This window comes from Acomys minous (genome assembly GCF_964271855.1).
Source record: "Acomys minous genome assembly, chromosome: 6".
Taxonomy (NCBI): domain Eukaryota; kingdom Metazoa; phylum Chordata; class Mammalia; order Rodentia; family Muridae; genus Acomys; species Acomys minous.
Genome location: NC_140487.1, coordinates 32,100,017 through 32,126,871, shown reverse-complemented (window position 1 = coordinate 32,126,871; position 26,855 = coordinate 32,100,017). Strand labels below are relative to the sequence as shown.

The following is a 26,855-nucleotide window of genomic DNA, read 5'->3' as shown; positions in this document are numbered from 1 at the left end:
CCGATGTGACATCACCAATCTGCAAAATACCAACTGAGCTAGCTCCCGTAGGTTAGTAATCAAAGGGAACGGGAGTGTTGGGTTTGGTTTGGTTTGCTTAAGTTACTGATTTGTGAGAGCCCTGTGAATTTTACAGAGAATGGATCTACAGCTCAGAAACTATTACATTTTTAGAAAAATATTAAAAATACATAATTAAGCTATGGAAAGTATAATAAGCAAGAAGACTGTCAAGCTTCTGGTTGTCTGAGTCTGTAGGCTCAGACTGCCTAGGAGCTCACTATGAGTCTCACAATGTCCTAGAACGTGTGACCCTCCTGCCTCTGTCTCCTACACGTTGACGTCACAAGTAGGTGCCACTCTTCCCATTTTAGAGTGGAGGACTTAAACACACACACACACACACACACACACACACACACACACACACACACGGTGAAAAGTTGACATTATAACATAAGAGATTGAGGCGGGAAGAGGGTGAATTCAGGACAGCATGGGTTGCATAGGCCCAGCCTATACTACATACACATCCAGATACCATCTCAAAATACAACTAAATAACACACTCTTACAAATAAATAAATTCCCAAAAATTCCTATTCTTGTATCTTCAGTCTAAGTGTCAAGCTTTTTCCCTTTCAGAATGCCAGGATAGAGTCTCATCCAGCTGTCTGCATCCATTTAGTTATTTAGGATAAAGTGGATATTCCAATTTATTCACTTACTTATTTTGGTGTTTGGGGACAGGGTTTCTCTGTGTAGCCTTGGCTGTCATGGAACTCACTAGGTAGACCTTGCTGGCCTCAAATTCAGAGATGCATCTACCTCTGCCTCCTGAGTGCTGGAGTTAAAGGCAGGTGTGTGCCACACGCCCGATTTGTTTTCTTATTGTTTTTAAATGAGAGGTTAGAAGTTATTATCTCACCATATTGTCTTTTATAGAACTAAACATGCCTACTTCTGCTTTTGGATAGATGCCTGTCTCCATCTTATCCACCACAAATAGATCCAATTTAAAGTCACAGTAGGAAATGTCACATGAGAGAAAGTGCCCTTCAGGATCGCACAGAATGGAGCTGCAGTCTTTATTCTTCCATGTTACCTACCTTGCATCATCATTGAATTTCTTATACTTCCTAAACCTCCATTTTCTTACCTTCTAGTAGGCACAGTAATTAACCCTCTGTTATTAGAAAGCGTAACATATTAACACAATCTAAGGCATTTAATAAACTCTACTTAAGGTATTTGTTGTTTAAAAAGCAAATCCATCTCCTCTTTGACTAAGAACTTTTTTAGAGACTTGAATAGTCTTCTTCAATGATACCTACAGCAAGCCAGCAAGCTCTTCATCCGCTCTCTTTAACTTGAGTGACCAGATCCCATGTAAACCAAATGTTTGTGAAGGTTCCAAAGGAAAGGGTATTTCTTTGAGGTTTATATGAGTCTTTTAGACTAATTTGGATTCTTGATGTTTACTTTCGTCCTTTATTCTGCTTGCAACAAGATAACTGAAAGGAGACACAAGGAATGTTTAGAGTTTATTTTATCCTCTCATGGTCTTCATTAATGCACTGTGGGTGTTGTTCTTTGCAAAGGCCAAAGTTCGAGGTTCTGTTTTATAATTGCAGCTCGCTCTTTCCGACTTCGTCCAGAAGCATCAGCTTTATCACTGCTTGTGAGATTTACAGCACTTCCTTCCATCTTTGGCTTGCTAATAGGCAGTTGCTGAACTCCCCGGAGTCCCAGCTAGGAAATATGAGCAGTATGTAATTGCTACAGCTGGAATCGCATTCCACTTCAGAAGCTTCTTAACAGCAGTCTCAGATGTGTGAATATCCATTAGTGACCCAGGGGGATTACTCGCTGGCACCAAGTGTACCTTTATGAGGGGCCTGGATGATGAGACTGTCCCTCCCAGGAGCAGAAGGGGAAGGCGAGGCTCTGGGATTGGAGGCTGGTGAGTTCAAAACGAAAATGTGTGGGAACAGAGGGTGCTTAGGAGAGAGAAAATCCAAAAGAAGATCGTAAAACTTGGCCTTGGGGTATGTTAAGTTTAAATTTATACTGAGTAACTAGCTAATATGTTTATCAAAACATCCAAGGGCAACAGGGCCAAGCAACATGATTTGATCTTCCTGTGTCTGTTTATGTGGACCCGTAATTGACAGTAAGCAACGCTGAACTTTCACTTCCTGTTCACTGCGACTAGAACAGGCAATACTGAGGAATGACTCAGTCCCGCCTGCAGCAACTGGCCTTTGTGGGACAGGCTTCCTGATTTCACCAGGGCTGTCCTTCAGTCTTTCTAATGCTGCCTAACAGCCACAAGCGCTTGTAGCTTCTGCTTTTGCACCCACCATGGTAGCTGCTGTTCCCTAGATGGTCTAGCAATCAGGAAGATGCTGCTTCAGCTGAGGGGTGACAATAAAAATAGATCCTGTGGGTGTGTCTGTCTTACAAGGGAGGTGTAGTGATGCTCTTGCACACACAAGGGGGGCACCGGTACACCTATACCCTTAGTGAAAAAGGCTGCATGTTCACAGTGAGAGGAAGAAGGGAAAAATAGTTCGAGTCAAGTTTGTCTAACCCATTACACTAGGCAAACGAGGAAGGATTTCCATTCTGAACCTCAGCTATATCTAGCTTCATAGTATACCTTTCATAGCTTCTACTAGAAAACTCTGTTTCTTTTTTAAAAAACATATACATTTTATATTATTACACAAGTATAAAATAAACTACATATAACAAGAAGCACCATGAAACAATCAGGAATTATATTAATGTTATATTCATAGTGTTTTGGCTATTTGTATTTGGCAACCTTGAATAAAACATCTTTCCTATCTTGGTGCATCTAAAATTCTGAATGTAAATCAATATCTATCATATCTCATCTCTATCAACTTAAAACATCTCTCTAGACCTAAAAACATCTTGACCCCTAAGGAACCAAGCTTATTTGTAAGGCTAAACTCTCTGGTCTTCAATCTCATCAGACACTTGAGAAAGAATAAAATTGATTACCTGAGTATAGAGAAAGTGCAAGTTAGCAGCTCCAAAGTGAAAAAAAAAATGACTGGGACAGTTTGATCCCTGAATAGTCACCCAAAACTGTCTAAAATGTTGGAGCATCATCTTCAGCCTTCTGGACTAATACATCTGACAGACATATTTGTGAGGCAGGAACTATCGAGGGCTTACTTTAGGATAGTAAATTGTGCAAGTTAATTGTTAGTTGGTCAAATCATGGTCATATCAACTACTAGTCTATTTTTATTACAAGGATATATATCCTAGGTATAACAAATAGACATGATTCTATAGATTGATAAGGTAAAATAGTTAGATAAGGTCTTCAAAAGTCTCAGAGTCCTACAGAATATGACATTTAAAGATGTTTTTATTGTTTTAAGGATTCTTTGACAATAAGACAGGATAACCCCCAGGCTACCTCAAAGAAGATGGTGAGCATCAACGAACCTCCTTATGGAGATGGCTTCAAATGTGGCAAATCAGCCACTTGGCAAAATGTCCTCATTTCTGCCACAGACAGAATTCTGCCTAAGAATAGGTAAGCTTGAAAACTCTGTTTCTATGAATAACAGGTACTATTTAGTGTTATCACGATGAAAATAAGATTTAACAATATATGACTTTAAGTAACTATTATGAGATATAAATAAATATATAGTGAATAAAGTAATAAAACAACTGTGTAATTCAAATTAGAAATGTAACAGACCAAGAGGCCTGGTTCATATGGCTTGTGAAGAGGCAGGTATTCAGATTTCATCCAGGAAGCATGTTTCACAACCCTGACTGCACATTAGAATCACCTAGGGAGCTTTTTAAAAAACTGTTGCTGGAGTCCCACCTCCAGAAACGCTGCTTTAATGGGTCTGTGGTGAGCCTGAGTATGGGTACTTATTAAAAGCTCCCCAGATAATTTTAACAGCAGCTAAGGTTAAGAATCACCATAGGGCAGTCTAGTGAGCAGCTTCTCAGAATAGCGAGCAAATGATAAGAAGAGGCATCTTTGGGATCTGTTGGGCAGTAGGGCTACAAAGAGTGAGAATGAGAGGAAATATGTTCTGAGCATCACACACTTGTTAAACAATTGATAAATACATTGAGTTCAGAATACGTGGATGGGACATATTCTGTCATATATTGATGCTATTAATAGTGAGCAACAGGCTACTGTGGGGCTCAGTCTTCTGAAAGAAAGCAGGCATTGGCCCAATAAGACAGAAATGCCTATGAAAGTGGAACTCTGACAAAATCCATGAACCCAAAACACCGTAAGAAATGGGGTCTTGGGTGGCATGAGTGATACAAACTGAGATCTAACCTGCAAACAAAGATGAGAGAACAGTGTGATGTAAGACAGAGGTAATGTATGTGCCAAGGCCCAAGGCCTCCAAGGACCGCTCTTTGAAGAAAGCCAGCAAGGTTGTCATGGAGAGATGAAAGGAGAGATTAGTTTGAGGTGTTCCTGGAGAAACAGAAAAGAGCTGGTTCATGCGTATTGGCCGTGTAATGCTGGCTTTGGGGACATAGTCAGGCTTTTGATTATCACTCTAAAGGAGAAAAACTTATGGAGAATTTTACAGCCATCAAATGTGGATTTGTAATGATCATCTAGCAAGCAGAATGCATAGAGAAGAGATAAGATTAGATGAAGAAAATAATAAATAGCAAATTAAACCGACAAAAGAGATTGAGGGCAGGAGGCAGGACAGCTCAGCTTGGAATGGTACTTGCCTCTTAGCCCAACCAGCTGAGAGGTGGGTTCTCTGAAACCCACAGAGTGGAAAGGGGACCCTGCTCCTCAAAGTTGTTCTCTGGCCCCTTTGAATGTTCAGTACCACACACAACCAAAAACTAATGTCGCCTATGTTCCGTGTGCACCCTTATTCTTCAGTGTTCCTGAATTCAAGCATAATAACAAGGTGCTTTCTGTAAAGTTGGAATCAGTTAAACCGAAGCATTGCCACTGGTTTATTTGCTATCAGTTAATATTTCCAACTAGAGATTCATAGTAAGTTTTACAACAATGTTAGGCTGAGAAAGAATTCTTTGGAAGAAATAAAAAAAGGAAAGCACGTGTGATTTTAAAATGTAGGGGAGGTTTCAAAATTACTAAGCATTCTAAAATAAGATGAAAAGTAATGTGATCATTGTCACTGTTATACTGGGAACTGTAGACCAGTTGGTTTTGGTTTCCCAAAAGCATGAAAGGAAATTTTAACTTTTTCAGGGAAGCTAATGTATGCCTAATGAAAATGATAGCATATTAGGAAACATAAAAAATCACTGAAGTTTTTCTGTGTTTTCTTTCCACTCAAAAATACAGTGCTGGTGACTGAAGACGGGGGTTGGTGGTTAGGAGCACTTACTGCTCTTGCAGAGACCCTGGGTTCAGTTCCCAGTCACTGACATCCAGCTTCTTACAGACCCATGTAACTGTAGCCCCATCAGGACTGGATTCATAATCTCTGTATAAGCTATAGTCTCTTTAGATCTCTGTGGGAATACACATACCTGACATACACATAGAAATGTCCACTTAAACACATGTGCACATAAATCTGTTCAAGCATATACATTCAGATGAGTGCAAAACAATAAAACAATAGATAGATAGATAGATAGATAGATAGATAGATAGATAGATAGATAGAGTCTCAATTAAATATCCAATTCAAGCTGCCAGCTTTGGCCCAGAAGAATCTAGCATTGATGAAATAATAAATTCTTCGGAGACCATCCTCCTCCTTATGGACCTGGTCCTGGCAAATGATCATCTGAAGGCCTAGCTTATCCTTGTCCTCTGGTGACATTTGTTCTCATTATGCAAATGAGAAGTAACTCTCAAAGTGTGGGCCTGAGACGTCTAGTCTCGGCAGTATTATGAAATTCTTAGAAATGCAAACTCATGGGTTTCTTCTCAGACAGAGTTAGAGAATCTGGAGGAAGTCCAACCCAGTAATGGTGCTGCATGTTTATGAGCCCTCCAGGTGATTCTAATGCACTGAGGAGCTTGACAGTCACACACTTCTGGACTAAACGTTTCTGGGGTTTTAAGGCACCTGAACAAGTCAAAGGGTTACCATCCTTGCGGCTATATCTTCTTTCCACCAGCTTTAACCTTAACAGCAATGTGAGTTTACTTCATAGGACTATCAACCTGGCAGATTTGGCAGCGAGAATTTGCTATTTTTAGAAGTTCTGATTTACTATGCTGACTGAAAGAAGAAAGAAATAGTCCCATGACAGGATCTGTAGCAACGGCATCTTGTTGCATTGGCATGGCTGGAGGAACGCAGTTCCAAAAATGAATTAAACTGCTTGCTCACAAGCCTCTACTGGCTTCTTCTCAGCTGTTGTCCCTTGTTTCAATGCACCTCCAACTTAATAAACATGAGGTACAACACATGGTCACCTTAATAAGCTTTTCAAGTTTATTAATAAATAAATGACTATCGTTTTCTGGGGGTTTTGATTGTTTTTGGTTTTGAAAACCTTGATTCTCATGTACTCAGCTGTCGAGGTTAAATGCACACACGTCTACAGGTCCAGCGACTTCCAGTATACACTAAGTTCCCAGAAAAGGGTAAAATGGAGGGTATCATAGCTTCTCCCTTGTAACAAAAATATACAATCTGCTTGCACATATGGACATAGGAGATTGTTATGGAAATAATATATAGCATATGGTAATGAAGTAATTTTCAGTAATCATTACTTGCAACAATACTTTTTGCAGTTAAAATATTTGACAGTCCAGTTAATTCTGACCTAACTGAGGAGAATTAATTAATTCTGAGGATAGTCTGATACTTTGGCTATTTAGCAGAATGATAGTAGTAAGTTTACCTCTGGGGCCTGTGAACACCCCAACCATGGGCTCTTGATCAAATATACAATATCAGGTGTGTATTTGCCAGTCTGAAGAGGGCCTTAAAAATTTAACCAGAAGTTTGGCTGTGAGTCTCAGCATCTGCTTTGATCCCCTGCTGGGTGGACTCTTTCAGAGGATCTCTATGTTAGGATCCCATCCTGTTCCTTCTCTTCAACTGCTGCCAATGTCTATTCTGTTTGTCCTTCTGAACGAGAATTAATCATTCTCCCTAGGGTCCTCCTTGTTATTTAATTTCTTTATGTCTGTGTATTGTCATGTAGTTATCCTGTATTTTGTGGCTAATTCCGCTTATAAGTAAGTATATATCATGTGTATCTTTCTGGGTCTGGGTTATCTCACTCAGGATGATCTTTTATAGTTCCATCCATTTGCCTGCAAATTTCAAGATTTCCTAGTTTTTGATAGCTGAGTAGTATTCTGTTGTGTAAATGTACCACAGTTTCTTTATTCTTTGGTTGAGCGATATCTAGGTTGTTTCCAGATTCTGGCTATTACAAATAAAGCTACTGTGAGCACAGTTGAATAAATGTTCTTTTTGCATGGTGGAGTATCTTTGGGTATATGCCCAGGAGAGGTAATAGCTGAGTCTTGAGTTAGTGCTATTCCCAATTTTCTGAGAAAGCACCAGATTGATTTGCAAAGTGGTTGTACAGGTGTGCCCATTTGTGGATTACTTCCCCCTCATGCTATGGCCTTTCCAGGCCACAGAGGAAGAGAATATAGACAGTCCAGATGAGATTTGAGAGGCTGAGGTCAGATGTTAGGGGAGGAGAGCTCCCTCTTTCTGAGGACTACTGGAGGAGGGTGGTGGAAGAGGGAGGGGGAAGAGGGAGGGGGAAGAGGGAGGGGGAAGAGGGAGGGGGAAGAGGGAGGATAGGTGGGGCCAAGAGGTAATGAGGTCCACAATTGGGATATAAAGTGAGCAAAATAAAATAATTAAAATAAAGTAAATTATATACTCACTTATTTGTGGATATTAGCCCAACATAGATGTCCTACAAGAGTCTCCACTGGGGGATCCACAGGGGGATTTAGACAGATACTAGGATTTGTTACTGGACTCCAGGTGAGAGTGGTATGAAAGAATGGGGAGATAGAAGGACCCAGAGGGTCCAGGAGCTCCATAAGGAGGCCATTAAGAGTGGCAGATCTGGCCGCAGGGTGATCTGCACAAACTGTTGTACCAACCAAGGTCAGTGCATGAAGTAAACATAGATTCACTATTCAGATCTAACCAATGGACAGCTCATTCTCCATAGTTGTGGGGAGAGTGGGAATTGCCTCTTATTTGAATTCTGGTGTCCCCAATTTGACCACTTCCTCTTGGTGGAGAGGCCTGGGGTAGGGCACACAGAGGAAGGGGAAGCAGGCTATCAGGATGAGACCTGATAGGCTGTGGTCATATGGTAGGGGAGGAGGTCCCCTTCTGTCAGAAGTCTAGAGTAGAGGAATAGGGAGAAAGGGGGATGGGAATTGGAAAATACAAGTGAGGGAATAGCGATCCAGATGTAACCTGAATACATTATTAAAAGAGATTTTTAAAATGTAAAAAAATTTAAATAAATAAAATAGAAAAAAAGAAATTTAACCAAAAAACATTTAGTTACCTCCAAAGCATAACTTGCCATTATTGAACTCATGAGCATATGTGCCATTATTGAACACATGAGCATATTATAATTTTGTTTCACATTGTTCACAGCTGGGCAAATCTGCTGATGACTATCCACCTCAGGGCTACCCCTGGTAAAGTGCTTAGCACCTTACACTATTATGAAAATTAGCAAGTGCAGATGAAACTCCCAGGTGTTTACCAACTTTATCTCTCATTATCTTGTGAACAATTGGTGTGAGATCTTCAGTGATATGATCTTTTTTTTTTAATTATTTATTTATTATGTATACAAATCTCATTATAGATGGTTGTGAGCCAACATGTGGTTGCTGGGAATTGAACTCATGTCCTTTGGAAGAGCAGTCAGTGCTCTTAACCTCTGAGCCATCTCTCCAGCCCCAGTGATATGATCTTACCACCGAGTTCTAGTGGGTAATTTTATCTTGAGAGGACTCTGGGACACCCATGACAAGTGTTTCCTGGGTATGACATAACTATGGCATTCATGAACGCAAAGCATCTATGGAGGCCTGCATAAGATCTGTACAAGATCAAGCCAGTTAACACTGTAGCAAGACGTTGGAAGGAGTTCATGGTCCCAGCCCTAACTAAAGCGAGCCAAGGGTTTGTACGGGGAGGGTTCCGGTAGGTCAACTATACTCTAGTGGATGGTTCCACCCAATAAGTAAATTTCCAATATAAACTGGCACTGATAGGAAAGAAAGAAAAAAAGAAAGAAAGAAAGAAAGAAAGAGAGGAAGAGAGGAAGAAAGAAAGAAAAAGGGCATGAAATTATTGGTGGTTATAATGGTGAAGATACATCTGGGAAGAGCTAGAAACATAACAAAGAATAGCCATAAAAGAAACATATGAAGATTCCTATTACACTGAATAGTTTTCCAAATTTTGTAAAACTATACTCATGTAAACTTCTTATGTGAAAAAATGTATTCTTTGAGAGCCAAAGGGCATGTGTATGTCACACACCGATTTTCCTTTAGCCCAAACAAGTCCTATGTAACTGATATAAAGAAATTTATATCATTTAAAAATAAGCATATCTAAAGACTAAATATAATAGATTTATTTAAAATCTAATTTATAAAATGTAATATTGAATGGATTTTCAATTTTGAGAGAAGCCTGTTTTGATCTTATAAACAGCTCTTAGATTTTGTTTCCTCTGCTGTAAAGCTATGTTTCATTTTCAAAGCATTTGTGTGATAAGGGGGTATTTCACTTCAAAGCCAAGTCCCTTTTAAAATGATTTTGGTAACTGATGTGTTTTAAATAGACATACTCTTACAAATGCCCTAAAAGGACCAAATTTTCAGCTTTATCTTTTACAAATATATGACTTTCTGACAACCAGACACTGGTAATTAAATATAGGTCTAATGTAAACATGAGAAGCTATAAATCATGATATCTTTCTCAAATGACTTTCATGTATTATGTATTTAAGAAAACCTGGACCATGTTAACCTTGTTCAAAACAAAGCAAATGAGGCCTTCTCCTCCGCAGGACCTGTGGCGTCAGGTTATTACTACAGTTATCATGGTGGTTGTTTTAATTAAGTGACTGAACATCCATTGAAAGCACCACAATTTTCTAATTTATGAAAGATGAAATTAAAAAACAAAGTCCCTTCTGGAACCCTCAGAGTAACTTAAGTTATAAGTAATCTTAATAATGAAACTAAAAGAAATGGAGTCGTTTTTTAAAGGAAAATGTTAAATGAAGCCATTTTATTAATATATATGTTGTTCCTGGAATAAATTCATACATGAATATAGAATCCATGGTGATGATTTCTGCTTTAAAAATGGTTGTTTGCATACAAACTGATAAGTTTGCAAGAATATTTCAGGAAACCACAAAAAGGCTATCACTTTTAGGCCTTATATTCTTAGTTTATGAAAGTTTTACATCCTTAGGTATTTTCTTCTATTGTTAAGTAAAAATAATGATTTACAAAGAGAAATGAAATTTGTTCACACTAGGAGTATAGGGAAAAAATAATTATTGAACTTTTACAATTTGGGAATGGGTTTTTTTTTTTTTCTTTTCACACATACGAAAGAGCTTCCTTCCAGGATGTCACTCGCCATCTATGATAACACTTGACTGTAGTCTTTGTGCTGTTGAGTGGTAGCCTGGATAAACAAGTGGCCTTTGATCACTGTGTCCCACCCTCTTCTCAGCTGGGTTTAGTATTACTATCAGCATTAGTATAATGTTACGTTCTGTTCACCATGATGGCATGAATGTGGATGGGCTAGTTCAGAACCAAAACTTCACCCTGACCACAGTTTCTCCTTCCTCCACTACTCCCAGCCCCCAACCCTCACCTCTCCTCTCCCCCCGGCTGACTCCTGTCCTGCTACCTCTTCAAAGAATAGTAGCCCTCTAAGAGGCAACAGACAAATATGACAATACAAGTTATAATAAAACAAGGCAACCCTACAGGAAGAAAAGAGTCTCAAGAGCATGCAAACACATTAAAGGCACACCCGCTTCTACTGTTAAGAGTCACCAAAACCACTAAGCTAACAGCCACAACATACACACAGGCGACCTTTGTACATCCTGTGTTTGCTGCTTCAGTCTCTATGAGGCCGTATGTGTCCTGCTTATTTGATTCTGTGGGCCATGTTCTCCTGGTATCTTCCATCCACCTAACTCCAATTCTCACCCTTCCCAGGGGCTACCCAAATTTCCAGGGAAGGGACCTGATGGAAACCTCCAATTTAGACTCATTCTCCACATAATGTCTGGCTCCAGAACTCTCCTAAAGGAGGACTCTCTGATAACAACTACACAAGGCACCAATCTATGAGTATAGCAAGATATATATATGTATATATAATGTGGTTGGCCACTCCCACAAGTTCTGTACCATTATTGTCTTTCAGGCTGGGCAGATTGATGGTCAAAGATTTTCTGGCTGGGTTGGTGTTCACATTTCTCTTTTGGTAGCCTACAGAGTATCTTACTACATCAAAAAGACCAGAATATAAGAGTGAAGGCTTTATGCATGCACCAGCTCAACCTTTCTACATTCAATAAGATGTGTAGATATTCTACTTAGCAATGGGGCACAACTGTCAATTTTCAGAAAGAAACCCTCTGTCCTGGGTTGTTTGGTGGTCTTCACAGGACCCGCTCTTCCACCATTTTAACCAACTGCAACCCAGTCTTACCACTAGAAGCCTTGCCTGGCTACAAGAGATGACAAGTTGAGACTCTATATCTCCCAGTACTATAAGTCCTCACTAGGATCATCCTCATAGATTCCAGGAAGTTTCTGCTGTAATGTTTCCACACAGCCCCACAAATGCCAGCATTTTCTCCTTTCATTCATCCCATATGATCCTTCCCACTGGAATCCCCACCCTCCTCGAGTCGATCACAAAACTTTAAACTACCGTGGTTGATAAAGCAGAAACAAACCCATCCTACTACATTATTCTGACAAACAAGTATTTATTGTTAAATCATTCTCTCACTAAAGCTTATGCCTTATTTAAAAAATCACAACAAATGTTATCAAGTAATTAGGCTTCTCTTTTTTTTGTTGTTTTGTTTTTTTTTCTTTTTTTTCTCCTTTATTAATTTATTCTTGTTACATCTCAATGGTTATCCCATCCCTTGTATCCTCCCATTCTTCCCTCCCTCCCATTTTCCCCTTATTCCCCTCCCCTATGACTGTTCCTGAGGGGGATTACCTCCCCCTGTATATGCTCATAGGGTATCAAATCTCTTCTTGGTAGCCTGCTGTCCTTCCTCTGAGCGCCACCAGGTCTCCCCCTCTTTACTCACTCTTTGTCTCATTGCTAAAAGAGTTATAGAATTGAGAAAAAGCTAACTATAGGAACTACTAAATTTGAATCAAGACTCAGAAATAAACCCACACACCCATGCACATTTGATTTTTGACAAAGAAGTCAAATCCATACAATGGAAATAAGATAGCATCTTCAACAAATGGTGCTGGTCTAATTGGATGGCTTCAGGTACAAAATGCAAATAGGCCCATTTTTATCATTGAGCACAAAACTAAAGTCCATGTGGATTAAAGATCTCAACTTAAAACTGGACACCCTAAATTTGTCAGAAGACTACCAAACTGACAAGTCAGGGTAAGCAAGTCCTCAATAGTTCCTGCCTCACAAATATATGTGTCAGATACATTGGGCCAGAAGGCTGAAGAAGATGCTTCAACTTTATAGAGTCTTTGGTGACCGCTCAAACAACAGACTGTCTCTGTCATTTTTTTTTTAAGTTTGGAAGCTGTTTTTATTACTGTTGCTCTATAGTACAGCTTGAAATCAGGGATGGAGATTCTTCCAGAAGATCTTTTATTGTACAGGATTGTTTTTTAGCTATTCTTGGTTTTTCTGTTTTGACATATGAAGTTGAAAATTGATATTTCAAGGTCTGTACAAAACTGTCTTGGGATTTTGATGGGATTGCATTGAATCTGTAAATTGCCTTTGGTAAGATGAACATTTTTATTATGTTGATCTCCCAATCCATGAACATGGGAGATCTTTCCATCTTCTGATATCTTCTCCAATTTCTTTCTTTAAAGTCTTTCACTTGCTTGGTTAGAGTTACACCAACATACTTTATATATTGTGGCTATTGAGAAGGGTGTAGTTTCTCTAATTTCTTTCTCAGCCCATTTGTCATTTGTATACAGCAGGGCTGCTGATTGTTTTGAGTTGATTTTGTATCCAGGCAGTTTGCTGAAGGGGTTTATCAGCTGCAGGATTTCCTTGGTATAAATTTTAGGGTCATTTATGTATACTATCATGCTATCCTTGCATAGTGATAGTTTGACTTCTTCCTTTCTTGTTTGTATCTCCTTGATCTCCTTTAGTTCTCTTATTACTCTATCTAGGACTTTGAGTACTATATTGAAGAGAAATGGAGAGAGTGGAGAGCCTTGTCTTGTCCCTGATTTCAGTGAAATTGATTTAAGTTTCTCTCCATTTAGTTTGATGATGCCTATAGGCTTGCTGTATATTGCCTTTGTTATGTTAAGGGAAGTGCCTTGTATCCCTGCTCTTTGCAAGACCTTAAGCAGGAATGTTAGATTTTTTTCAAATGCTTTTCTGTGTAACATTGATGGATTTCTGTATATAGAGCACCCCCTGCATGCTTAGGAAATGCCTACTTGGTCATGGTGATTGATATATTTATGTGATTTTGGATTCAGTTTGCAAGTAGTTTATTGAGTATTTTTGCATCAATGTTCATTAGAGAAATTGGTCTGAAACTCTCTTTCCTTGTAGAGCCTTTCTGTGGTTTAAGTGTTAAGGTAACTGTGGTCTCATAAAATGAGTTCCTTCTGTTTCTATTTTGTGGAATAGTTTAAAGAGGATTGATATTAGCTCTTCTTTGAAGGTCTGGTAGAATTCTGCACTGAATCTCTCTGATCCTGGGCTTTTTATTTGGTCAGGAGACTTTTGATGACTGCCTCAATTTCTTTAGGAGATATTTATCTTTATTCCTGAGGTGTGTTTCTTGTATGCAACAGAATAATGGGTCTTGTTTTCATATCCATTCTGTTAGTCTGTGTCTCTTTATTGAGGAGTTGAGGCCATTGATGTTGAAAAATATTAATGACCAGTGGTTATTGTTTCCTATCATTTTGACATTGGTAGTGGTAGAGTGTGTGAGCTTCCTTTCTTTTGTTTTTGTGGATATAGTATTATTTATTTCCTTTGCATTCCTGGGTAAAGTTACCCTCCTTGGGTTGGAGCTTTCCTTCTAGTATCTTCTATAAAGCTGTATTTCTGGTTAGGTAGTGTTTGAACTTGGTTTTGTCTTGGAAATCTTGTTTTCTCTATCTGTGGTGACTGTGTTCCTGAATGTGGTGTCTGCTAGGTGCTAGAACACAGACTCTGGTGTTTTTGCAAGCCCAGGCACTCTTTGTGCCTCAGGGAGTTCAAGAGCTACCTGCCAGCCAGGCTTGTTGTACTAGCCTTCAGAAAGATGTGAGTCCCTTTCTGTGGGAACTCAGGGACTTTGTGTTTTTGCCAAGTGATTAGAAGCTGGACCCAACTGCGTTCCACACAATTTGGACCCCTTCCACCTGTGGGTCACCAGTGCTGGTGCTTTGTGACTGAATAGCAATCAAACAAGGTTTGTGTTAGGTACCACCACCTTGGATTCCCCATCTGCACCCCACCCCATGACATCATGTTTTTGAGAGAGGATCCAAGAAACCAGGTAGGTTCTATAATGGAAGTTCGACAAGCAACATCAGATAAGGGCTTAATATGTGAGATATATAAAGAGCTGCAAAAAGTAAACACCACAACCACAGATTATTCCATCAACAAATGTTCTAATGAATTCAACAGACAGCTTTCAAAAGCAGAGACAAATGTCAGTTAATACTTTTAAAAAGAGTTAACAATAACCAGTTGTAATGGATAATCTTAAGCAAACACACTCCTGTCTTTTCCCTCTGGGAGGGGCACAAATGCACATTTCAAGACTAATTCCAAATTTTTTAAGAAACTGAGGTCACACTATTCATGTCTTGTTTTCTTGGAGTTCTGACAGCAAGTGCCAACAAATGCCAGAGTTGAAGTGTGAAAAGAGGAGCATTTATTATAGTAATGTGTAGCCAATACAGAGCTCATATGGAGGATTCACCCAAAACTGAAAATAAAACTTTCATATAACCCAGCTCTACACTCTTGGAAACTTGCCACAGAAATGCTTGAATGTTCATGATTACTTTTGTATTATTTATACAGTCAGGCCGTGGAGCCAACCTAGATGTCCATCAACAAACAAAATGACGAACTTCAAACCACATTTCAGCTATTTACCCCACCCCTCCAAGCAAGAATTGCAGCATCAAGTCAGGATGCTGGGCTACCTACCATAAGGGGCCTGTTGCATGAAATGTAGAGTCTCTCAAGAAAAATGTACTCAAAGGGAAAAGCATTCTACTGCACCCAAATCTGCTTTTATTAAAGTAACAAAACATCAGAACACTCCCCAAACCTAATCAGTGGTGACTGAGGCTGGCTAGGCTACCTGATTCTGAGGATGCCAGCACCAACTGGCAGCGTCCTGTTTACCTTCCAGACTGTGACCATGTAGCAGAAATGATCATCTCTCAAAGTTTGCACATTATTTTAGCAGAAGACAGCTTTGCCTAATTCAGTGGTTTTAGTGAATTCACTAGCATTTTCAGTGAAGAAGAGTTTTGTTTTGTTCTTGCTCTTTTTTTTTTTTCCTAGAATTCTTAGAACTAGGTGCAATGGTTGGCAGAAGACGCAGTCACCAAATACCATACAATTTCTGAAATAAAATGTTTCCCATTGCAACTCTTTCTATGAAGACATTCTGACACCTCCACTTGAGGGGGAGCATTAGCCCTATAGTAAGCTGTGATTTCGGTTGGCCAAGGTGGAGCATCAGGCAATGTGCAAATGGAGTGATGAAGACTTCAGGGAGATCTCACTTAGTTTACACTGAAGAACTTCAAGTGAGCGGAACGGAGCTCAGGACCTCACTCCACCTTGTTTCTTGTTCTGAGATGTGGCACCGTGCTCTGCAGGGCTTCTATTAAACAATCTCTCTCTCTCTCTCTCTCTCTCTCTCTCTCTCTCTCTCTCTCTCTCTCTCTCTCTCTCTCTCTCATTCTCACCTCCATTTCTGCAGAGAAGTGACAGTGATATTCTTTGTTCTCCAAAGGCTTCTGCAAGTAAGGCCTGGGTCCAGCCCTTAGTTGAGGGAGATAGTGGATTCTGGAGAAGAACTGAAGGCAGGAACTTCAGGAAGCTAAGACTAAGAAGAATGGCGGAAAACTGAGAAAGTGAAAGGATGTGAAGAGCAGAGGTGAGGTTCAGGCCGTGGCTGCTACAAGTGTTTGAAAGAACTGAGGGAGCCAACATCTAAATCTTAAAAGCTTGATCCTAGCTGCTGGCTGTTAAAACTCTTGTCCAGAGATGAAAGTTTTTTCTTTGAGTACTTTTAGTATATAAGCTTTCAGTTTTGAGACAGTGGAGCCATAAGCCTCAACTTCTCAAGCTTTAGAGACAGATTCCTTAGTTTCTTTAGCTCAGTCCTGTCAACACTGAAAAAATGTTTTAAAGATAACAGAAAGTACAAAAGTAAAAATGTTGGGGATGGAGGTGCCTTCTTACTACCTGTTGGGAAAGAGGAAAGGTGGGGAAGAGACAGAGACAGAGAAAGAGAAACTAAATTCATTACGTATTACAAAGATATGAAAATAATTTTAGAAAGTATTGTTTTGTACACAGTTTAGAGCAAAAGCCAGTTATAATTAGTTGCTCATTTTTTCCTATGTAAACTTATCTTTCATCACAGCACAATGTACATGTACAATGGACAGATAAACATGAGGCTCTCTTCCAGAATATTTGATTATTCTTAAGACACACATTTCCAAGAATCTTACTGCAGTTCAACCATTGAAAATTAGATTCCGGGGTTGGAGAGATGGCTCAGAGGTTAAGAGCACTGTCTGCTCTTCCAGAGGTCCTGAGTTCAATTCCCAGCAACCACATGGTGGCTCACAACCATCTATAATGGGATCTGGTGCCTTCTTCTAGCGCAGAGGCATATAGACAGACAGAAACACTGTGTATATAATAAATAAATAACTCTTTTTTTAAAAATAAGGAAAATTAGATTCCATGTCATAATTAAAAATAAACTTAAAGCACTATACTGTGTGAAATATTCATTTCACATTTTGTCCTTTACACTGTTCTCTTTACAAGAGTTACATCACAGAAAGAAGAGACACGTATTTATCAGCCAGTTTGGGTATCTACTGAATTCATTACTTTCTGTAGTTGGTGGGGCTGCGAATATATAAGCTCATGTTTGTGTTTAGCTACTGGCCAAGAATTAATGCTGAGAAGTAATTTCATTTGTACAATTGGGTATGATTTCGTAGAGCTTCCATAATGAAGGACCACAGACTAGTGCTTAATATAACTTATGTCCCTATACATTTATAGCCAAAAATTTAAAAATAAAGATACTGCTAGAGTCAAATCACTTCTGGTGTCACTGGAGGGTAAACTTTCGTCTCTCTCCCAACTCCTGGAATATGTGGCCATTCCTTAGATTGTGGCTGCATAGCCCTAAAATCTGATTTCATCTTCCCTTGGCTTTCTCCCTGTGTTCCACACATGACTCCCTTTGTAAGGATTCTTGTCACCATCTTTGGGACACACTGGTAGTTCAAGGTGATCTTGAGACCCTCAATATCGACATCACATTCAAAGCACATTTTCAAGGATGCTCACACCCACTGGTAAGTGAAAGTGTAGTGTGGAGCTAACATTCAACTCACTACAGACACTAATATAAAATGATAGGTATAATAAAGTATCAAAATATATCCTAATTTAGATGATTTACATTTACAGTAGTTTGCTGTGAAAAATACCCTCCAAAACAACCTTCAATTCTAAAGCAAGATTCTATGCTTCATTTTTCACTTGTTTTTTAGTTAGCCATGTTCTTCTCACCTCTAATGAAAATTTCCTTATATGGAGAATTATTCTCTACCATAAAGTGTGTATCAATATCCATCTTCTAAATGGGAAAGGAGTTCTGAACTATATGAAGATGATGCTTTGAAATAGCTATTGCCTCTGAAAGACTCAGCAGATATTTAAAGTGAGTATATTACTCATGCCTTGGGGTGATACTGGAAAACATTCATAGAGAAAATGTGGAAAATAATATGTAATGAACAAAACTTTGATCAATAATATTATGAGAAAGTCATTAGTTGTATCATATTGAAATACTTACCGAGTATATTCCTCTGTCACAATGACTGAGGAGTCAAAATATAATAACTACAAATTGCTTTACAAGACTGTAAAGCAACCCAGAGATTGACAACTGGGAAACATAACACATGCCTTCAAACTTCTGTCTCCTCATGAAATATGGCAATAGTAGGTGATGGTCAATTTTATTGCATTATTTTCTTAAAATATTATCCTTAAAACAGCCTGGTGGCACTCAGAGGAAGGACAGCAGGCTACCAAGAAGAGACTTGATACCCTATGAGCATATACAAGGGAAGGAGGTTCCCCTCAGTCACAGTCATAGGGGAGGGGAGTAAGGGGAAAATGAGAGGGAGGGAGGAATGGGAGGATACAAGAGGTGGGATAACAATTTAGATGTAATATGAATAAATTAATAAAATATATTATTTTTTAAAAAACAGCAATAATAAAACCAACAAGACGACTCGGTATGTAAAGGCACTTGCCACCAACGCTGATGACCTCACTTTGAAGAAAATGGAAGGAAAGTAGTTACTCTGATTCTATTAGGTTGATGTTTGACCTCCAGACAAGGGCAATGGACTGTGGTAGTGTAGGGTGGGAGGTAAGTAAATGTAACTAAATTCTTCAAAACAGAAAAGGAACAATATAATATAATATAATATATATCTTCTTCCAGTATTGAGAGCTGAATAAAATTTAGAGACCACGTTTCATTTTCTGTATTCTAAAATAAAACAAGGAAAATACTGTGTCTCTCACCAGTTGTGAAAACACTTTCTCCCAGATCTACATGAACTAAATATTTGAAAGGAGCATATAGAAAACTTAGAGCAGTCAACACACAGGGTGCCAGAGGCATGTGTGTTTGTGTGTTTTGAGGGACAAAAATAAATATTGGTGATGCATGACCGGGATGTAAAGTGAATACATAAATTATTAATTATTAAAAAAGAACAACACCCACAAAAATATTGGTGGTAAAATGCATCTGTTTACTTACACTTGCTTAGAATTGATAAATAAGTTAACACAGTATTTAACATAGTGTACATAGACTAACTCTGCATTGTTCCAAGTGAAAAAATATTTTTTTTCTAGTTCTTTAAGTTTGAATGGTTTATATCTACCAGCATGAAAACATTTGGATACCATTTTCTTTGATAAATGCATGCAAGAAGTACAAGATTTATGTTTTATTTTGTCAATGTTTTATTTATTATAAAAACATGGTTCAATTTTAGTGTCAACAGAAACACATACAAGGAAAAAGGAGAATACGTAGTTAAGAAATAGATAAATTTGCTGTGTAATTATAGACTGGGTGTGTTTATTATATTCTCAGTTTTTTCTGGACCTGTCAGCCAACAAAATTTATCCTGTGAATCAGAGGATATCACAAAAATTTCCTGGAGATGGGGAAAGTTAATACATACTCTTTAAAAAAATGCCCATCATACATCAGAGTAAATGGTTGGAAAAGACATTTTCCATGGCCCTAAAAGCAAGCCGTTATAGCAATTTTGGTATCTAACAAAATAGACTTCAAAAAAACTAATTAAAGAAAAACATAAAGAAGGACACTACACACTCATCAAAGAAAAAAATCACCAAGATGACATTTAACTCTTAACATCTATGCCCCAAACACAGGGAGCCCAAGTTTGTAAAACACAAAAACGAAAAGCAATCCTACAGCTTGAATCACATATTAAACTTCACACCTGATAGTGGGAAACTTAACAGAGGAATGCTGGAGCTAACAGACATTATAAACCAAATGGATCTAACAAATATTTACAAAATCTTTCACCCAAACACAAAAGAATATACCTTTTTCTCGGGATCTCATGGAGTTTCCTTCATAATTGACTACATACTCAGACACAAAGCAAGTCTCAAATGATACAGGAAAATTGAAATAACTCCCTGCATCCTATCAGAACACTACAGATTAAAAGTGACTATAAACTACAACAGAAAGCTTACAAAATCATGAAAACTGAACAGCTCTCTACTGTAAGAAAAATAGGTCAAGACAGAAATAAGAAAGAAATCAAAGACTGTTTAGAATTAATGAAAATGTTTACATAACATACACAACTTATGGAACACAATAAAAGTAGTGTTAATAAGAAAATCCATAGTACTAGGAGCCTATGTTAAAAAAAATGGAGAAGTTTCATACTAGCAACTTAGCTGTGTACTTGAAAATGATAGAAAAAAAACAAGTAAGCACTTCCAAGAAGAGTAGACAGCAAGAAATAATGAAAGTCAAGACTGAAGCCAGTAAAATAGAAATAAAGAGAACAACACAAGAGTCAACAAAGCAAAGAGCTAGTTCTTTAAGAAAACCAACAAGATATACAAACTCTGTCAATTGAATAAAATGGCAGTCTATAGAATGGGAAAGAATTTTCACCAACTCCACATCACATGGAGAGCTAATATCCAAAATATACAAAGAACTCGAGATACATGACTTCAACAAGCTAAATAATCTAATTATAAAATGGGGTACAGAACTAAACAGAGAATTCTCAATAGAGAAATCTCAAATGGCTGAGAAACAAAGTTTTCAACATTCGTTGCCATCAGGGAAATGCAAATCAAAATGACTCTAATATCTCATCTTATACCTATCTCAGTGCCTAAAATCAAAAACACAAGTGACAGCTTACGCAGGCCTGGATGCTGAACAAAGGGAATACTCCTCCACTGCTGGTAGGAGTGAAAATTTGTATAGTCTATATGTTGGTTTCTCAGAAAATTATACTACTCTTGGGCACATAACCAGAGGATGATCCATCTCACCACAAGGACACTTGCTCAACTATGTTCATAGCAATTCTATTCATAATATCCAAAAATCTGAAAACAACCTAGATGTCCCTCATCTGAAGAACAGATAAGGAAGACATGGTACATTTACACAATTTAGTATTATTCAGCTATTAAAAACAATGAATCATGAAATTTGCAGGCAAGTGGATGAAACTAGAAAAAAAAATTATCCTGAGTGAAGTAACCCAGACCCAGAAAGACAAAGTATTTACTCACTTATCAGTGGACATTAACAGTTAAGTAAAGGTTAGTCATGATATAATCCTTAGACCCAGAGAGGCCAAGTAACAAGGAACACTCAAGAAGTGGACACATGGAGCTCCCTGGGAAGAAGAAATAGAATAGATGCTGCAAGGGAACTGGGGGCAGTTGGGAATGAGAACAGGACAATCAGGAAGATGGGGTGCAAGTGGGGAAGTACTCATAGAGACCACTGAATTGGGGCACAATTGGGGGCAATGTGAAAACGTAGTGCAGTGGGGAAATCCTAGAGTCTTTGAGGGTGACCTTAGTGAATACTCCTCATATTAGGGATATGAAGCCTGAACAACTCATCTTCTAAAATCAAGAGAAGCTTCCAGCAGTAGGACTAGATCACCAACCCAGCCATAAACACTTCAACTTATAATTGTTCTACCTCCAAGATGTGCTGGGGTAATAGTGGCCCAGAACATACCATAGTGGCCAACTAATAACTGGTCCAACCTGAAGCCCATGACACAAGAGGGAACCCATGCCTAACACTGCTTGGATGGCCAGGAACTAGAGGCCAGATGGCCCAGAATAGAGCCAAAGTCAACTGAGGAAAAAAATAAATGAAATGATTACTAATGATATTCTGCTATACTCATGGATTGGTGCCTGTTCCATTTGTCATTAGAGAAACTTTAATGAGGGCATAAGCAGAGACTCAAGCCAAATACTAGGCAGATGCAGCGACCTTGCAAAATGGAGAAGATGGAGAGGATTGCAGGAGCCAGAAGGGTTGAGGACACCACGAGGACCTAGCCCACAGCATCAACTAAGGACCACTCTAGAAAATACAGATACTAAAGCCACAATCATGGAACCTGTGTGGGTCTGAGATAGGTCCTATGCATATATGTTATGGTTGTATAGCTTACTGTTCTTGTGGGACTCCTAAGGGAGTGGTGGGTGTCTCTAACTCTTTTACCTGCTTCTGGGACCCTTTTTGTCCTACTGGGTTCCCTTGTCCATCCTTGATATGAGAATTTATGTTTAGTTTCATTGTAACTTGTCAAGGCACGATAGGTTGATATCCCTGGCAGGGCTGTTCATTATTTGGAGGGAAATTGAGGAGTAGATCTGAGGGAGATAGCAGGTAAGGGGGGACTGGGAAGTGTGGAAGGAAGAGAAACGTTGGTGACTTAGTAGGTAAATCAATTGCTGTAAAAGTCTGATGACCTGAGCTCGGTTCCCAAAGTGGAAGGACACAACCAACTCCTGAAATTGTCATATGATTTTTACATGTACACCATGATATACATACTTGTACTCACACACACAATTATAAATAACAATATGTTTTTGAAATCTTGAATGAAAATCCATTTATGATTCTATATCAATATAGTCATGTCTATAACATCTATATTAATATTCTACCAGGAGGGAAATTATACCTGGTACTAGAAACCAAGCCTGCTTTCCAGGTCATGAACTCTACTCCAGGAAAGACTCTACTGCCACTTGGCTAGACCAGCATCATTCCCCCATCTAGTCTAAATCTTACCTTTATATCCACAGATAAGTAGAAGTGCCACCCTTTGTCAAAGAACCCTCTCTCTGGCAAATGGAGGTCATCACAGAAAACAACTAGACAGACTACAGAGATCAAAGGATTGTGGGGAGTCCAGCCCCCATTGGATACTTCTACATCACAGCTCCTGCATCGATGGGTCTGGGAACATTGCAGAAGGAGGGCCAGAGAGAATGTGAGCTCCACGATGCCAGGAATTATACTGTGAAGCAGCCTCTCATAGAAATGTCAGAATTAACAAGGCTGGAATAATGGCAAAAATCAAAGATCATGCTAACACGGACAGGGAAAACATTATGGGGTCTCCTCTTAAACAAAGGATTGTAGGTAACTACAATTACTGGGAAAAGGAGACAGCCTCTCCCAGAGACAATCTCTTTCATTGGTTGTCCTATGTAGAGTGATCAGGTAAAAAAACACATAAAAACAATCCACAAAAATTGACTCAGCTGGTTGTATTTCTTTTTATTTGTGAATACACATACATACATATACATTTATATGTAACAATAATAATTAAAGAAAAACGAGGCTATCAACTTGAAAGGGGTCATGGGAAATATTTGAGGGATGCTAACTGGGAAGTGTTGGAATAAGAAAGGGGAAAAGGAAAGTAATATAATCTATATCAATTAAAATCTACATTAGGAAAGAAAACAAATTATGTCATATGATACATACACATGCATGCACTCATGCGTGCACACACACATACAACATAGTATAAAAGCATGATAAGCATAATTCACCTTGAATAAAAGTATTTTAAAAATTTTCAACCAAATAGAAAGGTGAAGAGTCATATAGTGAGTATATTTACCCATCAGTACACATGACTTATATTAATGGAGTTTTTCTTCACCATATTAGGCATTAATGATACAGATCTTGCTCAGAGGTCCTCATTGACATAGTAACAATTGTGACTGTTACTTAAATTGTATTAAGAAGCACCAGAGTTTCTCATCTCTAGTTTATCTTCATCTTCAGAGCCTGCTACCAAAGTTATGACTATTTTCTGCTATTGCAAAACTTCTGTAGCTCAGGGATGTCAACACTTAGAATCACCAAAAGTAAATTCAAATTATTATTTCAAGTAGAACTGGGAATTTAAGTGATGTTTATCATACCTTCTCTCCAACTTTCTCTTGTTCATCTTATGTCAAAGAATGAGGATATTAATATTCACAATTAGAATTCTCTAGTCTCTTTTCCTACTTGGTTACTCACAAATATTAACTATTGAAAACAAAGGCATTCCCTATCATGGACTTTGGTTGGGGAAATATTGTATAACTGAGCCTTTAATCCAAGCACTGAGGAGGCAGAGGCAGGCAGATGTTTATCAGTTTTAGGTCAGTCTGGTCTACAAAGTGAGTTCCAGGACAGCCTGAGCTACACAGAGAAACCCTGTCTAAGAAAAACAAAACACCAAAAAGGAAAGAAGAGGAGGAAGAAGAAAAATGTATATTTGAAGTAAAAAACGTATGCAATGATTAAAACAAAACAGAACAACAACAACAACAACAACAAAAGGTAGTTCTACCAGGAAGAGCCAGTCATCCATTTTGCTGCAGTATCAAAAGATAAGACCTCAAAACCACTGAGAGGTCTTGAAATACATCAATAATGACATTACTTTCTTTTTTTTAAAAGGTTATTGTATTTATTTCCCAAGGCTGTGTAATTAAAAATCACCAAAAAATTGCTCTCTCAGAGGTCTAAAGACAGCTGCAATGTTAAGGTTTTGGAAGGGTTATTTGTTCTTTATCCAATGGTTGTAAAAAAGAATCCTTTTTTTTTTTTTTTTTTTTACTTTCTTTGTCTTCAAAACTCATTTACCTTTCCTGGTTTGTGGCCAGCTAACCCCATTTTCTATGTTTATCCTCCTAATATCAGCAGAGAAGGACCAGACACCCAACTCCATACTGCCTGATGGGTTCTCTTGATCTTGCAGTGAGCTTGACTCAAACCAAGCAAGAATCTATGGCTTCAGTACAGAAAAGAATTTCGGGACTAGCCAATGTGAAACAGAACTGGAGACCTTATTAAAGATGATTTTGTTGTAGGCTTTAAGCCTGAGGTTTAGGAAGTATAACCTCCTAAAAATTTGGTGGCTGAAAAAAAAAAATCTCTCACTTTACCTCAACTTCTTTCTTTATGTGTGTGATAAATGGGTTGGCTCTACAAATGCCTTCAATGGAATTACAACCTGATAAGGTTAAACTAAAAAACACTAGGGTTGCACAAGGACCTTAAGACACATTCTTTTCCTGTAAATGGGGTTTCTTGTGATATTCCTAGAAAACTGTAGGTGTGTGTCTAGGAAAGGACAAGCAAGCGATTTGTTGTGATAGTTTTTCCGCCTTCAAGGTTTTAACCAGATTCCGAGGAGAGGGCTTTTAAGCTTTTGGCTTCTTTACTCTTTTTTCTTTTAATTCTAAGCATTTTTTTTTATTTCAAAAAAAAACATGTAAAATCCTTTTTAGTTTTAAATCTGAAGACGTATTCTTTTCTCTTTAACCTTCTATAATGCAATGGTTAGTTTTCAATGCCAGCTTGACATGAAGTAGAGTTACCTAGAAAGGGAATCCCAAGGAGGAATTGTCTGACTTTGGTTAGCCCATTGTCAAATCTATGGAGAATTTTATTACATTCATTTTTATTATTGCAAGATATAAAAGTACTTACTCTAATTAATTTTATTATTGTTATTACGTGGAAAGACCTGCCTCACAGTGGGTGGGTAGTACCATTCCTTTGCTTTTTGTCTTGGACTAGATAAGAATGGAAAAAGATTGGAGGAGGAAGCCTCTAATTTCTCCTTGCTCTCGATGTGATACAATAAGCATGTTTAAATTTCTGCCACCTTGACTTCTGATAGGATAGAGTCTAGAATCACGAAATAAAAAAGCCCCTTCTCCTCCTGACTTGTTTTTTTGTTTTGGTTGGGTTTTTCAGTGTATTTTTCGTAGCCACAGAAATAAAACTAAGATTTTTTTAAATGTTTTATATCAGTAACTTTCTTCTGTCTTCTTATTTGATTATTTCTTTCGACTACTTTTTCTACAAAAATTTTTAAAAGTCTTTAAAATAAAACAACCTAATGCCCAAATGAAACACTGGAAGCTATGTCTAAAGCACAGCAAAACCATAGGAGTACTTCCTTTCTACCAACAAGCTTGTTGTTGTTGTTGTTGTTGTTGTTGTTGTTTTGCTTGCTTTGTTTTTAATGTGTATGGGTGTTTCCCTGCATGCCTGCATGTATATGCACTTGTGTTCCTTGTACCTGCTGTAAGAAACACTAAATACAAATAATTTTTATCAAATGCTATAAAAATTGTATCTGTAGTAATTATAATATCTGTAATGTTATACTTAACTATATATATTTTATATATATTTACAGTACAGGCAAGTCCTCCACCTTGTCAGAAGAGGCCAGAAGAGGACATCAAGGGCTCTACAACTGTAGCTGCAGATGGTTGTGTATCCCCTTGGGATTTGTAGGAATAGAACCTGGACCCTCTGGAAGTTCAACCACTGAGCCATTTCACCAGCCTCTCTACCAACAAATTTAAATTAGCCAATTCTTTCAGAGGATTAATCCCTATTTTATTTTGTATTATTTTTTCATGTATTAATTGGTCTTTCAAGACAGTGTTTCTCTGTGGAATAGATCTGCCTGGCCTGGAACTCAATTTGTAGACCAGCTGGCCTAGAATCACAGAGATCCATCTGCCTCTAACTCTCAAATGCTGAGATTAAAGTGCCTGCTACCACACCCATCTTAAGCTCTATTTTAACAAGCACTGAAAATTGCTTTTCTTAAAAGTCACTTGTTTTCAGTTGAGATCATGAAAACTATAATA

The 26,855-nt window shown here is 38.2% G+C and overlaps 1 long non-coding RNA gene across 1 annotated transcript; it reads left to right on the top strand.

The window, feature by feature from the left end:
- The first annotated feature begins 1,801 nt into the window (after nucleotides 1–1,801).
- On the top strand, nucleotides 1,802–26,789 carry LOC311599752. The gene is made up of 3 exons (XR_014779991.1): nucleotides 1,802–1,963; nucleotides 3,423–3,580; nucleotides 26,393–26,789. It is a non-coding gene; the product is annotated as an uncharacterized lncRNA (long non-coding RNA).
- Nucleotides 26,790–26,855: the final 66 nt, after the last annotated feature.